Source organism: Salmo salar, chromosome ssa09, assembly GCF_905237065.1.
Source record: "Salmo salar chromosome ssa09, Ssal_v3.1, whole genome shotgun sequence".
Classification (NCBI taxonomy): Eukaryota; Metazoa; Chordata; class Actinopteri; order Salmoniformes; family Salmonidae; genus Salmo; species Salmo salar.
Genome location: NC_059450.1, coordinates 108,045,625 through 108,062,587, shown reverse-complemented (window position 1 = coordinate 108,062,587; position 16,963 = coordinate 108,045,625). Strand labels below are relative to the sequence as shown.

The 16,963-nt window shown below is 41.2% G+C and overlaps 1 pseudogene; it reads right to left on the bottom strand.

Moving 5' to 3' along the window:
* Positions 1-16,963, bottom strand: part of LOC123744701 (cyclic nucleotide-gated cation channel-like) — a 37,430-nt pseudogene that overhangs the window by 12,171 nt on the left and 8,296 nt on the right.

The following is a 16,963-nucleotide window of genomic DNA, read 5'->3' as shown; positions in this document are numbered from 1 at the left end:
GTGTAACAAACAAGAAATAAGACTTGAGCGTGCATAACTGGTCATCCCCCCAAAGTCAATACTTTTAGAGCCACCTTTCGAACAATTACAGCTGCAAGTGTTGTGGGGTATGTCTCTATAAGCTTGGCACATCTAGCCACTGGGATGTTTTCCCATTCTTCAAGGCAAAACTGCTCCAGCTCTTTCAAGTTGGATGGGATCCGCTGGTGTACAGCAATCTTTAAGTCATACCACAGATTCTCAATTGGATTGAGGTCTGGGCTTTGACTAAGCCATTCCAAGACATTTAAATGTTTCCCCTTAAACCACTCAAGTGTTGCTTTAGCAGTATGCTTAGGGTCATTGTCCTGCTGGAAGGTGAACCTACGTCCCAGTCACAAATCTCTGGAAGACTGAAACAGGTTTCCCTCAAGAAACTCCCTGTATTTAGCGCCGTCCATCATTCCTTCAATTCTGACCAGTTTCCCAGTCCATGCTGATGAAAAACATGTCCCCAGCATGATGCTGCCACCACCGTGCTTCACTGTGGAGATGGAGTTCTCGGGGTGATGAGAGGTGTTGGGTTTGCGCCAGAGTACCAGAGTACCTTCTTCCATATGTTTGGGGTGTCTCCCACATGCCTTTTGGCGAAAACCAAATGTTTTTGCTTATTTTTTTTCTTTAAGCAATTACTTTTTTCTGGCCACTCTTCCGTAAAGCCCAGCTCTGTGGAGTGTACGGCTGAAAGTGATCCTATGGACATATACTCTAATCTCCGCTGTAGAGCTTTGCAGCTCCTTCAGGGTTATCTTTGGTCTCTTTGTTGCCTCTTTGATTAATGCCTTCCTTGACTGGTCTGTGGGTTTTGGTGGGCGGCACTCTCTTGGCAGGTTTGTTGGAATGCCATATTCTTTCAATTTTTAATAATGGATTTAATGGTCCTCCAGTGGGATGTTGAACGTTTTTTATAACCCAACAATGATCTGTACTTCTCCACAACTTTGTCCCTGACCTGTTTGGAAAGCTCTTTGGTCTTCATGGTGCCGCTTGCTTGGTGGTGCCTCTTGTTAGAGTGTTGCAGACTCTGGGGCCTTTCAGATCAGGTGTATATATACCAATTGAAGTCGGAAGTTTAAATATACCTCACCAAATACATTTTAAACTCAGTTTTCTCAAATCCTGACATTTAATCCTAGTAAAATATTCCTGTTTTGGGTCAGTAAGGATCACCACTTTATTTTTAAGAATGTGAAATGTCAGAATAATAGTAGAGAGAATGATTTATTTCAGCTTTTATTTCTTTCATCCCACTCCCAGTGGGTCGGAAGTTTACATACACTCCAATTAGTATTTGGTAGCATTGGCTTTAAATTATTTAACTTGGGTCAAACATTTCGGGTAGCCTTCCTCAACTTCCCAAAATAAGCTGGGTGAACTTGGGCCCATTCACTCCTGACAGAGCTGGTGTAAGTGGAGTCAAGTTGGTAGGCCTCTTTGCTCACACCCACTTTTTCAGTTCTGCCCTCGCATTTTCTATAGGATTGAGGTCAGGGCTTTTGTGATGGCCCACTCCAATGCCTTGACTTTGTTGTCCTTAGGCCCCATTTTGCCACAACTTTGGAAGTATGCTTGGGGTCATTGTCCATTTGGAAGACCCATTTGCGACCAAGCTTTAGCTTCCTGACTGATGCCGTGAGATGTTGCTTTGATAAATCCAATATTTTTCCTACCTCATGATGTCATTTTGTTCTGGGGTGAACAGTCCCTTCTCGCCAAGCAGCCCCACAACATGATGCTTGCCACCCCCGTGCCTCACGGTTGGGATGGCGCGCAGCTCCCCCTTTCCTCCAAACATAGCGGTGGTCATTTATGGCCAAACAGTTCTCTTTTTCTTTCATCACACAGAGGACACTTCTCTCCAAAAATACGATCTTTGTCCCCTTGTGCATTTGCAAACAGTAGATCTGGCTTTTTTATGGCGGTTTTGGAGCAGTGGCTTCTTCCCTTGCTAGACGGCCTTTCAGGTTATGTCGATATAGGACTCGTTTTTACTGTGGATATAGATACTTTTGTACCTGTTTCCTCCAGCATCTTCACAAGGTCGCTTTGCTGCTGTTCTGGGATTGATTTGCGCTTTCCGTAGGAAAGTAAGTTCATCTCTAGGGACAGACGTGTCTCCTTCCTGAGCGGTATGATGGCTGCGTGGTCCCATGATGTTTATACTTGCTTACTATTGTTTGTACAGATGAATGTGGCACCTTCGGGCGTTTGGAAATTGCTCCCAAGGATGTACCAGACTTGTGGAGGTCTACATTTTTTTCTGAGGTCTTGTCTGATTTCTTTTGATTTTCCCACGATGTCGCACAGTCAACTTAGTGTATGTAAACTTCGGACCCACTGGATTGTGATACAGTGAATTATAAGTGAAATAATCTGTCTGTAAACAATTGTTGGAAAAATTACTTGTGTCATGCACAAAATAGATATCCTAACCGACTTGCCAAAACTATAGTTTGTTAACAAGAAATTTGTGGAGTGGTTGAAAAACTAGTTTTAATGACTCCAACCTAACTGTATGTTAATGTCCGGACTTCCACTCTATACTGAGATCATGTGACAGATCATGTGACACTTGGATTGACACCACCTGTGACTTTTTTAAAACTAATTCTGACTTTTTGAACGTAATTGGTTGCACCACATCTTATTTAGGGGCTTCATAGCAAAGGGGTGAATACATATGCACCACCACTTTTCAGTTTTTGAATTTTTTTGAATTTTATGACAAGTAATTTTTTCATTTCACTTCACCAATTTGGACTATTTTGTGTATGTCCATTACATAAAATCCAAATAAAAATCGAATTTAAATTACAGGTTGTAATGCAACAAATAGTAAAAAAACATCTGTAACGATCGTTGTAGAGAGGGGACCAAGATGCAGCGTGGTACGTGTTCATGATTATTTATTTGAATCAAACAAACACTCGAACAAAACTAACAAAGGCAAAAAGAAAGCGTACAGTTCTGTCAGGTACTGAAAGCACAAAACAGAAAACAACTACCCACAAACACAGGTGGGAAAAAGGCTGCCTAAGTATGGTTCCCAATCAGAGACAACGATAGACAGCTCTGATTGGAAACCATACCTGGCCAAAACATAGAAATATTATGACATAGAATGCCCACCCCACATCCTGACCTAAGAAAATAGAGAAATAAACCGTCTCTCTCAGGTCAGGGCGTGACAACACTAAGGGGATGAATACTTGTGCAAGGCACTGTATATGAAGAGCATGCTCAGGGAGAAGCACAGGGCAAAGTTATATATCTAAGAAATTACCTTCCTTCCTGAGTATTTGCACTGCTGGAATGGTGTATAAAAACTAGGCTACCCTGCATTACCCACTGCAATGGATAGGCTATCCCAATCATAAGCCCTGGCCTGCCCTGCTCTTGCTGGATGTAAACCCTTTTGTGTTGCCTAAACAATGGCTGTGCTGTGTACAGTGGCACTCAGGAATGAATCAAAGGCTTCCTCTGATTATTTTCTTCTTCGTTTGTTTAAAAATGCAACAACTATGAGGAGAAAGCGAAGATGAGAACGAGGGCTGGAGGTAGGCTTGGTACTGCTATAGTTTTTTTTTGAATAAAAACAATACGTTTTGTTGCCCATAATGAAGCTATTGAACAAAAGTATTGACCACACAATAAGCCATATATTCAAAAAATTCCTATAATTTACATTACTATGAAGTGGAAGCTGCAGAGATTGACAGCGCCTGGGTGCTGAAAGTAGGCTAATTTGAGAAGGCCTAATTAAATTAAACAGTCTTTTAAATTGACTTCAGGCTACTAACAACACAAGGGTTTTGTGTTGGAGACAATTTCTTCCTATTCAGAAATAAGAGGTAGGCCTACCTGTTGGACATGTTATAATATATTATAATAATAATAATAATAATAATAATAATATCTGCATTGTGTCCCACCACCCACCAACCCCCCTATTTATGCTACTGCTACTCTCTGTTCATCATATATGCATAATGACTTTAACCATATCTACATGTACATACTAACTCAATCAGCCTGACTAACCGGTGTCTGTATATAGCCTTGCTACTCTTATTTTCAAATGTATTTTACTGTCGTTTTATTTCTTTACTTACACACACACACTTTTTCACACTACTGGTTAGGAGCCTGTAGTAAGCATTTCACTGTGAGGTCTACACCTGTTGTATTCAGCACACGTGACAAATAAACTTTGATTTGATTCTATAGCGTTTTTCATAACAATCTCAAAGCGCTTCCAAAAGCAACCAGAAGCAATACATCATCATGAGAAACGTAACTATAACCAGACTACTCATGATGTATTGGTTGATCTAACTATAACTAGACTACTAGTGATGATGTATTGGTTTTTCTAACTATAACTAGACTACTAGTGATGATATATTGGTTGATCTACTATAACTAGACTACTAGTGATGATGTATTGGTTGATCTAACTATAACTAGACTACTAGTGATGATGTATTGGTTGATCTAACTGTAACTAGACTACTAGTGATGATGTATTGGTTGATCTAACTATAACTAGACTACTAGTGGTGATGTATTGGTTGTTCCAACTATAACTAGACTACTAGTGATGTATTGGTTGATCTAACTATAGTTGCATTTGAATGAACTTTTAGGAACACACAGGTTTGGCCAGTCTTTGGATAGAGAATCATGGTGATTTGTGCATGCCTTGTTAATTTAGCCTATCAGATGCTCTTCCATTCCCATGCCCTGATCAGTCACCAGGACATATATTTTGCAACAACAATATAGAGGAATGAATTAGAAAATGTGCTTATATAAAATGTGCATACAGGCCTAACTAATGTGTTAAGAAACAAATGGCTTTCCCTCTAATTCATTGATCATCAGATACTTCAGTTGTAACTGCTGAGCTACATTTTTAAAGTTGTTAGATTTAGAAAAATATATATATGTATTTCACCTTTATTTAACCAGGTAGGGCCAGTTGAGAACAAGTTCTCATTTTACAACTGTGACCAGGCCAAGATAAAGCAAAGCAGCTGAGACTAAAACAACAACACAGAGTTTCACATGAAATAAACACATGTACAGTTAATAACACAACAGAAAAATCTATATACAGTGTGTGCAAATGTAGTAAGATTAGAAAGGTAAAAAGCAACAAATAGGCAGAAATAATTACAATTCAGCATTAACACTGGAGTGAATAGATGTGCAGAAGTGATGTGCAAGTAGAGATACTGGGGTGCAAAAAGAGCAAGAAAATAAATAACATTATGGGGATGAGGTATGGAATTTACAGATGGGCTGTGTACAGTACAGTGATCCGTAAGCTGCTTTGACAGCTGATGCTTCAAATTAGTAAGGGAGATATACAGTGAGGGAAAAAAGTATTTGATCCCCCTGCTGATTTGTGTACGGTTGCCCAATGACAAAAGAAATGATCAGTCTATAATTTTAATGGTAGGTTTATTTGAACAGTGAGAGACAGAATAACAACAACAAAAATCAGAAAAACGGATGTCAAAAATGTTAGAAAATTATTTGTATTTTAATGAGGGAAATTTGACCCCTCTGCAAAACATGACTAAGTACTTGGTGGCAAAACCCTTGTTGGCAATCACAGAGGTCAGACATTTCTTGTAGTTGGCCACCAGGTTTTGCACACATCTCAGGAGGATTTTGTCCCACTCCTCTTTGCAGATCTTCTCCAAGTCAAGGTTTCAGAGGCTGACATTTGGCATCTCGGAACCTTCAGCTCCCTCCACAGATTTTCTATGGGATTAAGGTCTGGAGACTGGCTAGGCCAATCCAGGACCAATGTGCTTCTTCTTAGTTCCACTCCTTTGTTGTTTTGGCCATGTGTTTTGGGTCATTGTCATGCTGGAATACACATCCACGCCCCATTTTCAATGCCTGGCTGAGGGGAAGGAGGTTCTCACCCAAGATTTGACAGTACATGGCCCCGTCCATCGTGCCTTTGATGCGGTGAAGTTGTCCTGTCCCCTTAGCAGAAAAACACCCCCAAAGCATAATGTTTCCACCTCCATGTTTGACGATGGGAATGGTGTTCTTGGGGTCGTAGGCAGCATTCCTCCTCCTCCAAACACGAGTTGATTTGATGCCAAAGAGCTCCATTTTGGTCTCATCTGACCATGCCACTTTCACCCGCAGTTGTCCTCTGAATCATTCAGATGTTCAAGGCAAACTTCAGATGGGCATGTAGTATGTGCTTTCTTGAGCAGGGGGACCTTGCGGGCGCTGGGATTTCAGTCCTTCACGGCGTAGTGTGTTACCAATTGTTTTCTTGGTGACTATGGTCCCAGCTGCCTTGACATCATTGACAAGATCCTCCACGTGTAGTTCTGGGCTGATTCTCACCGTTCTCTGATCATTGCAACTCCACGAGGTGAGATCTTGCATGGAGCCCCAGCGAGGGATATTGACAGTTATTTTGTGTTTCTTCCATTTGCGAATAATCGCACCAACTGTTGTCACCTTCTCACCAAGCTGCTTGGCGATTGTCTTGTAGCCCATTCCAGCCTCGTGTAGTCTACAATCTTGTCCCTGACATCCTTGGAGAACTCTTTGGTCTTGGCCATGGTGGAGAGTTTGGAATCTGATTTGATTGATTGCTTCTGTGGACAGTTAACAAACGGAGATTAGGAGCACTCCCTTTAAGAGTTTGCTCCTAATCTCAGCTCATTACCTGTATAAAAGACACCTGGGAGCCAGAATCTTTCTGATTGAGAGGGGTCAAATACTTATTTCCCTCATTAAAATGCTAATCAATTTATAACATTTTTGCAATGCGTTTTTATGGATTTTTTGTTGTTATTCTGTCTCTCACTGTTCAAATAAACCTACCATTAAAATTATAGACTGATCATTTCTTTGTCAGTGGGCAACGTACAAAATCAACAGGGGATCAAATACTTTTTTCCCTCACTGTAAGTCTCCAGCTTCAGCAGTTTTGCAATTCGTTCCAGTCATTGTTGCAGCAGAGAACTGGAAGGGAAAGCGGCCAAAGTAGTTTTGACTTTGGGGATGACCAGTGAAAATATACCCTGCTGGAGCGCGTGCTACGGGTGAGTGATGCTATGGTGACCTGTGAGCTGAGATAAGGCGGGGCTTTACCTAGCAAAGACTTATAGATGACCTGGAGCCAGTGGGTTTGGTGACAAATATGTAGCGAGAAAAGCCAACGAGAGCATACAAGTTGCAGCAGTGGGTAGTATATGGGGCTTTGGTGACAAAACGGATGGCACTGTGATAGACTACATCCAATTTGCTGAGTAGGGTGTTGGAGGCTATTTTGTAATGAGCATCGCAGTCAAGGATCGGTAGGATAGTCAGTTTCTACGAGGGTATATTTGGCAACATGAGTGAAGGAGCCTTTGTTGCAAAATTTAGGAAGCGATTCTAGATTTAATTTTGGGTGGAGATGCTTAATGTGATTCTGGAAGGAGAGTTTACAGTCTAAACAGACACCTAGGTATTTGTAGTTGTCCATATATTCTAAGTCAAAACTGTCCAGAGTAGTGATGCTGGACGGGCGGGCAGGTGCGGGCAGCGATCGGTTGAAGAGTATGCATTTAGTTTTACTAGCATTTAAGAGAAGTTGGAGGCCACAGAACGAGTATTGTATGTCATTGAAGCTTGTTTGGAGGTTTGTTAACCTGTTAGGGCTAGGGGGCAGTATTTGCACGGCTGGATAAAAAAATGTACCCGATTTAATCTGGTTACTAATCCTACCCAGTAACTAGAATATGCATATACTTATTATATATGGATAGAAAACACTCTAAAGTTTCTAAAACTGTTTGAATGGTGTCTGTGAGTATAACAGAACTCATTTGGCAGGCAAAACCCTGAGACAGATTCTGACAGGAAGTGGATACCTGATGTGTTGTATTACCTTTAAACCTATGCCATTGAAAAACACAGGGGCTGAGGAATATTTTGGCACTTCCTATTGCTTCCACTAGATGTCACCAGCCTTTACAAAGTGTTTTGAGTCTTCTGGAGGGAGATCTGAACCGAACAAGAGCCATGGAACGATGATGGCCCATTAGACACCTGGCGCGAGTTCATGTTGGGTACCCTCGTTCCAATACGTTATAAAAGAGAATGCATTCGTCCACCTTGAATATTATTCATGTTCTGGTTAAAAAAGGCCCTAATGATTTATGCTATACAACGTTTGACATGTTTTGAACGAAGCGGAAAATATTTTTTCCCCTCGTTCATGAAGTGAAGTCCGGCAGGCTTGAGATCATGTGCTAACAACACGGAGATTTTGGACATAAATGATGAGCTTTTTTGAACAAAACTACATTCGTTATGGACCTGTGATACCTGGAAGTGACATCTGATGAAGAGAATCAAAGGAAATGGATTATTTACATAGTATTTTCGATTTTAGATCTCCCCAACATGGCGGCTAGTCTGTATCGCAACGCGTATTTTTCTGGGCGCAGTGCTCCAGATTATTGCAAAGTGTGATTTCCCAGTAAGGTTATTTTTTAAATCTGGCAAGTTGATTGCGTTCAAGAGATGTAAATCTATAATTCTTTAAATGACAATATAATATTTTACCAATGTTTTCTAATTTTAATAATTTAACCTGTTAGGGCTATGGGGCAGTATTTGACGGCTGGATAATTTTTTTACCCGATTTAATCTGGTTACTAATCCTGCCCAGTAACTAGAATATGCATATACTTATTATATATGGATAGAAAACACTCTAAAGTTTCTAAAACTGTTTGAATGGTGTCTGTGAGTATAACAGAACTCATTTGGCAGGCAAAACCTTGAGACATTTTCTTACAGGAAGTGGATACCCGATGTGTTGTGATTACCTTTAAACCTATGCCATTGAAAAACACAGGGGCTGAGGAATATTTTGGCACTTCCTATTGCTTCCACTAGATGTCACCAGCCTTTACAAAGTGTTTTGAGTCTTCTGGAGGGAGATCTGACCGAACAAGAGCCATGGAACGATGATGGCCCATTAGACACCTGGCGCGAAGTTCATGTTGGGTACCCCTCGTTCCAATACGTTATAAAAGAGTATGCATTCGTCCACCTTGAATATTATTCATGTTCTGGTTAAAAAGGCCCTAATGATTTATGCTATACAACGTTTGACATGTTTGAACGAACGTAAATATTTTTTTTCCCCTCGTTCATGAAGTGAAGTCCGGCGGGCTTATATCATGTGCTAACAAGACGGAGATTTTTGGACATAAATGATGAGCTTTTTTTGAACAAAACTACATTCGTTATGGACCTGTGATACCTGGAAGTGACATCTGATGAAGAGAATCAAAGGTAATGGATTATTTACATAGTATTTTCGATTTTAGATCTCCCCAACATGACGACTAGTCTGTATCGCAAGCGTATTTTTCTGGGCGCAGTGCTCAGATTATTGCAAAGTGTGATTTCCCAGTAAGGTTATTTTTAAATCTGGCAAGTTGATTGCGTTCAAGAGATGTAAATCTATAATTCTTTAAATGACAATATAATATTTTACCAATGTTTTCTAATTTTAATTATTTAATTTGTGATGCTGACTTGACTGCCGGTTATTGGAGGGAAACGATTTCCTCAACATCAATGCCATAGTAAAACGCTGTTTTTGGATATAAATATGAACTTGATAGAACTAAAAATGCATGCATTGTCTAACATAATGTCCTAGGAGTGTCATCTGATGGAGATTGTAAAAGGTTAGTGCATCATTTTAGCTGGTTTTATGGTTTTGGTGACCCTGTCTTTGAATTCACAAAACATTACACACAACTCTTGTAAATGTACTGTCCTAACATACTCTAAATTTATGCTTTCGGCCGTAAAACCTTTTGAAATGCGTAAAGCGTGGTTAGATTAAGGAGATGTTTATCTTTCAAAGGGTGTAAAATAGTTGTATGTTTGAAAAATTAGAATTTTGACATTTATTTGGATTCAAATTTGCCGCTCTTGAAATGCACCTGCTGTTGATGGAGTGCACCACGGGGGGACGCAGGCGTCCCACCTAGCCCATAGAGGTTAATTTGTGGTGCTGACTTGAATGCGGTTATTGGAGGAAACGATTTCCTGAACATCAACGCCACAGTAAAACGCTGTTTTTGGATATAAATATGAACTTGATAGAACTAAAAATGCATGCATTGTCTAACACAATGTCCTAGGAGTGTCATCTGATGGAGATTGTAAAAGGTTAGTGCATCATTTTAGCTGGTTTTATGGTTTTGGTGACCCTGTCTTTGAATTCACAAAACATTACACACAACTCTTGTAAATGTACTGTCCTAACATACTCTAAATTTATGCTTTCGCTGTAAAACCTTTTTGAAATCGTAAACGTGGTTAGATTAAGGAGATGTTTATCTTTCAAAGGGTGTAAAATAGTTGTATGTTTGAAAAATTAGAATTTTGACATTTATTTGGATTCAAATTTGCCGCTCTTGAAATGCACCTGCTGTTGATGGAGTGCACCACGGGGGACGCAGAGCGTCCCACCTAGCCCATAGAGGTTAATTTGTGGTGCTGACTTGAATGCCGGTTATTGGAGGGAAACGATTTCCTGAACATCAACGCCACAGTAAAACGCTGTTTTTGGATATAAATATGAACTTGATAGAACTAAAAATGCATGCATTGTCCAACACAATGTCCTAGGGAGTGTCATCTGTTGGAGATTGTAAAGGTTAGTGCATAATTTTAGCTGATTTTATGGTTTTGGTGACGCCTGTCTTTGAAATGGCACAACATTACACACAACTCTTGTAAATGTACTGTCCTAACATACTCTAAATGTATGCTTTCGCAGTAAAACCTTTTTGAAATCGTAAAACGTGGTTAGATTAAGGAGATGTTTATCTTTCAAAGGGTGTAAAATAGTTGTATGTTTGAAAAATTTGAATTTGGACATTTATTTGGATTCAAATTTGCCGCTCTTGAAATGCACCTGCTGTTGATGGAGTGCACCACGGGTGGGGACACTTACGTCCCACCTAGCCCATAGAGGTTAACCTCTATGGGCTAGGTGGGACAAAGAATTATAGATTTACATCTCTTGAACGCAATCAACTTGCCAGATTTAAAAATAACCTTACTGGGAAATCACACTTTGCAATAATCTGAGCACTGCGCCCCAGAAAATACGCGTTGCGATACAGACAAGCCGTCATGTTGGGGAGATCTAAAATCGAAAATACTATGTAAATAATCCATTACCTTTGATTCTCTTCATCAGATGTCACTTCCAGGTATCACAGGTCCATAACGAATGTAGTTTTGTTCAAAAAAGCTCATCATTTATGTCCAAAATCTCCGTCTTGTTAGCACATGATCTAAGCCCGCCGGACTTCACTTCATGAACGAGGGGAAAAAATATATTTCCGTTCGTTCAAACATGTCAAACGTTGTATAGCATAAATCATTAGGGCCTTTTTAACCAGAACATGAATAATATTCAAGGTGGACGAATGCATTCTCTTTTATAACGTATTGGAACGAGGGTACCCAACATGAACTTCGCGCGCCAGGTGTCTAATGGGCCATCATCGTTCCATGGCTCTTGTTCGGTCAGATCTCCCTCCAGAAGACTCAAAATACTTTGTAAAGGCTGGTGACATCTAGTGGAAGCAATAGGAAGTGCCAAAATATTCCTCAGCCCCTGTGTTTTCAATGGCATAGGTTTAAAGGGTAATACAACACATCAGGTATCCACTTCCTGTCAGAAAATGTCTCAGGGTTTTGCCTGCCAAATGAGTTCTGTTATACTCACAGACACCATTCAAACAGTTTTAGAAACTTTAGAGTGTTTTCTATCCATATATAATAAGCATATGCATATTCTAGTTACTGGGTAGGATTAGTAACCAGATTAAATCGGGTACATTTTTTATCCAGCCGTTGCAAATACTGCCCCCTAGCCCTAACAGGTTAACACAGTGTCCAAAGAAGGGCAAGACATATACAGAATGGTGTCGTCTGCGTAGAGGTGGATCAAAGAGTCAGCAGCAGCAAGAGCGATATCATTGATGTATACAGAGAAAAGAGTTGGCCCGAGATTTGAACCCTGTGGCACCCCCATAGAGACTGCCAGAGGTCCGGACATCAGGCCCTCCGATTTGACACACTGAACTCTATCTGAGAAGTAGTTAGTGAACCAGGCGAGGCAGTCATTTGAGAAGCCAAGGCTATTGAGTCTGCCGATAAGAATGTGGTGATTGACAGAGTCGAAAGCCTTGGCCAGGTCAATGAAGACGGCTGCACAGTACTGTGTTTTATCGATGGCAGTTATGATATTGTTTAGGACCTTGAGCGTGGCTGAGGTGCACCCATGACCAGCTCGGAAACCAGATTGCATAGTGGAGAAGGGACGGTGGGATTCAAAATGGTCGGTGATCTGTTTGTTAACTTGGCTTTTGAAGACTTTAGAAAGGCAGGGCAGGATGGATATAGGTCTATAACAGTTTGGGTCTAGAGTGTCTTGCCCTTTCAAGAGGGGGATGACTGCGGCAGCTTTCCAATCTTTAGGGATCTCAGACGATACGAAAGAGAGGTTGAACAGGCTAGTAATAGGGGTTGCAAAATTGTTGGCGTATAATTTTAGAAAGAGAGAGTCCAGATTGTCAAGCCCAGCTATTTTGTAGGGATCCAGATTTTGTAGCTCTTTCAGAACATCCGCTATCTGGATTTGGGTGAAGGAAAAGCAGGGGGGGGCTTGGGCAAGTTGCTGTGGGGCGTGCAGAGCTGTTGGCCGGGGTAGGGGTAGCCAGGTGGAAAGCATGGCCAGCTGTGGAAAAATGCTTTTTGAAATGTTCGATTATCGTAGATTTTTTGGTGGTGACAGTGTTTCCTAGCCTCAGTGCAGTGGGCAGCTGGGAGGAGGTGCTCTTATCCTCCGTGGACTTTATATTGTCCCAAAACTTTTTGAAATTAGTGCTAAAGGATGCAAACTTTTGTGTAAAAAGCTAGCCTTTGCTTTCCTAACTAACTTTGTATTTTGGTTCCTGACTTCCCTGAAAAGTTGCATATCGCGGGGGTAATTCGATGCTAATGCAATACAACACATTATGTTTTTGTGCTGGTCAAGGGCAGTGAGGTCTGGGGTGAACATCAAGTTTCTTCAACATGATTTACAAATGACTTCTTAAATACATTAGAAATCGGGATTGTGTTCAGCAGGCACATAACAGAAGAAAACGGCTGAAAACACTCTTTAACTTGTCCAATAAGAAACGCTCATTTACTTTTTTTGGGTAGCAAAATGATTTAACATTTAGTTATGGTGTGCCCTGGTGAACAGGACCCTGGTAAATTATCACATTTGAGTAAATTACATATAAAATTACATATACAAATCGTTAAAATCCAGACGGAAAATATTTACACAAGAAGCAACCTAATATCACACAGTAAAACTCTCAGTCATTTAGTAAGCTCACCATTCTGCCATTCTCACTGCTAAACATCGCACAGTGTTCAACACAACGGCTCTTTATACAGTTGAAGTCAGAAGTTTCCATACACTTAGGTTGGAGTCATTAAAACTCATTTTTCAACCGCTTCAAAAATGTCTTGTTAATAAACTATAGTTTTGGCAAGTCGGTTAGGACATCTACTTTGAGCATGACACAAGTCATTTTCCCAACAATTGTTTACAGACAGATTATTTCACTTATAATTCACTGTATCACAATTCCAGTGGGTCAAAAGTTTACATACACTAAGTTGACTGTGCTGTTAAACAGCTTGGAAAATTCCAGAAAATTATGTCATGGCTTTAGAAGCTTCTGATAGGATAATTGACATAATTTGAGTCAATTGGAGGTGTGCACCTGTGGATGTAGTATTTTAAGGCCTACCTTCAAACTCAGTGCCTCTTTGCTTGACATAATGAAAAATCTAAAGAAATCAGACAAGACCTCAGACAAAAAAAATGTAGACCTCCACAAGTCTGGTTTGTCCTTGGGAGCAATTTCCAAATGGCTGAAGGTACCACATTCATCTGTACAAACAATAATATGCAAGTATAAACACCATGGGACCACACAGCTGTCATATCGCTCAGGAAGGAGACGCGTTCTGTCTCCTAGAGATGAACGTACTTTGGTGCGAAAAGTGCAAATCAATCCCAGAACAGCAGCAAAGGACCTTGTGAAGATGCTGGAGGAAACAGGTACAAAAGTATCTATATCCACAGTAAAATGAGTCCTATATCGACGTAACCTGAAAGACAGCTCAGCAAGGAAGATCCAATGCTCCAAAACCGCCATAAAAAAGCCAGACTATGATGTGCAACTGCACATGGGGACAAAGATCGTACTTTTTTGGAGAAATATCCTCTGGTCTGATGAAACAAAAATAGAACTGTTTGGCCATAATGACCATCATTATGTTTGGAGGGAAAAGGGGGACACTTGCAAGCTGAAGAACACCATCCCAACCGTGAAGCATCATGTTGTGGGGGTGCTTTGCTGCAGGAGGGACTGGTGCACTTCACAAAATAGATGGTATCATGAGGCAGGAAAATTATGTGGATATATTGAAGCTGCATCTCAAGACACCAGACAGGAAGTTAAAGCTTGGTCGCAAATGGTCTTCCAAATGGACAATGACCCCAAGCATACTTCCAAAGTTGTGGCTTAAGGACAACAAAGTAAAGGTATTGGTATTGGCCATCAGAAAACCCTGACATCAACCCTATAGAAAATGTGTGGGTAGAACTGAAAAAGTGTGTGCGAGCAAGGAGGCCTAAAAACCTGACTCAGTTACACCAGCTCTGTCAGGAGGAATGGGCCAAAATTCACCCAACTTATTGTGGGAAGCTTGTGGAAGCCTACCTGAAAAGTTTGACCCAAGTTAAACAATTTAAAGGCAATGCTACCAAATACTAATTGAGTGTATGTAAACTTCTGACTCACTGGGAATGTGATGAAAGAAATAAAAGCTGAAATAAATCATTTTCTGTACTATTATTCTGACATTTCACATTCTTAAAATAAAGTGGTGATCCTAACTCACCTAAGACAGGGAATTGTTACTATGATTAAATGTCAGGAATTGTGAAAAACTGAGGTTAAATGTATTTGGCTAAGGTGTATGTAAACTTCTGACTTCAATTGTATCTGTTCTTAGTTCTAATTTTTTGAATGGGGCATGCTTATTTAAGATGGTGAGGAAAGCACTTTTAAAGAACAACCAGCCATCCTCTACTGATGGGATGAGGTCAATATCCTTCCAGGATAGGGTTGAACCTGGTAGGTTCCTTGATAATTTGTGTGAGATTGAGGGCATATATCTTAGATTGTAGGATGGCCGGGGTGCTAAGCATATCCCAGTTTAGTTCACCTAACAGTACAAACTCTGAAGATAGATGGGGGGGCAATCAATTCACATATGGTGTCCATGGCACAGCTGGGGGCTGAGGGGGGTTTATAACAATTGGCAACAGTGAGAGACTTATTTCTGGAAAGGAGGATTTTTAAAAGTAGAAGCTCGGCACAGACCTGGATAGTATGACAGAACTCTGCTGGCTATCTCTGCAGTAGATTGCAACTCCTCCCCCTTTGGCAGTTCTATCTTAACGGAAAATGTTGTAGTTGGGGATGGAAATTTCAGAATTGTTGGTGGCCTTCCTAAGCCAGGATTTAGACATCAGATAACTTCATCACTGTTCCAAACTTAGACTCTTTTTAACAATAGCATGTATAGAAATCAAAACATTTCCGGTGCTGCAGCATGTGCTCACTCATTGTCATGCTCTGTTGTGATATTAAAATAGATTCTGCTTCTCCCCAGTCATGTAGAATTGCATGAAATACATTTATAAAAGGCAATTTTTTTCTCGGACGCAAATAAGTTGAAAGATTCAAGCAGTGCTTTATAGTGGCTATCTTTTCACCCCAACCCTTGTCAGCGGTGATCTGCAAATCTACAACCTTCTGCCTACTTTGGCATGTAATGCTTGCAAACCAAAGAACAGCAGGTTAGGCATGTTCTCTGCTATCCACTTTGATTTAATTATTATTTAGGGATTTCCAAGCGTTCAGGGAGGGTTGATTTTGCAACACAATCTGACGGTTGACCAGGCGATGCATTACGAGGTGCTGAAAAAGGAAATCATGTGCAGGTATGGCTACACCCTGATTAGCAGCACACAAAGATTCCATGATTGGCCATATGATCTTACAACATCCCCTGATCACAAATGCATGATCTAATTAGGCTGGCCAAGAGCTGGCTAATTGCTGAACCCCTGACACTCATGACCATTGAGAAAGTGGTCATAGATAAATGTATATGCTCTCTCCCATTCGAAGCTAAACAGTTAGCCAGCCAAGCTAACCCGCAGAGTGCAGATAAGCTGGTGGAACCGGTTGAAGGAGGTCCTGCGCAGTGGACAACCACAGAAGGCAGAAACCTCCACTCGCCCAAAGGAGCGAAAAAGGAAGGCAAGAACCCTCCACTCGCCTAAAGGAGCGGAAAAGGAAGGTAGAACCCTCCACTCGCTCAAAGGAGCAGAAAAGGAAGGCAGACCCCTCCACTCGCCCAAAGGAGCGGAAAAGGAAGGCGGACCCCTCCACTCGCCCAAAGGAGCGGAAAAGGAAGGCGGACCCCTCCACTCGCCCAAAGGAGCGGAAGGCGGACCCCTCCACTCGCTCCAAGGAGCGGAAGGCGGACCCCTCCACTCGCTCAAAGGAGCGGAAAAGGAAGGCGGACAAGGCCGGAACCCCAGGGTGGGGGATGAACCAACCGACAGCCAGCTCCCTGAGACGACGCCTCTTCCTGAACCTGGACAGCAGGAAGTGCTACGGTGTGGTGAGCTGGGACACATCGCCTGGAACTGTGCAGTCTGCGATGTCCCGATGCCTTCGGCCTCAGCCAGTGAGGTAGCCACCGGGCA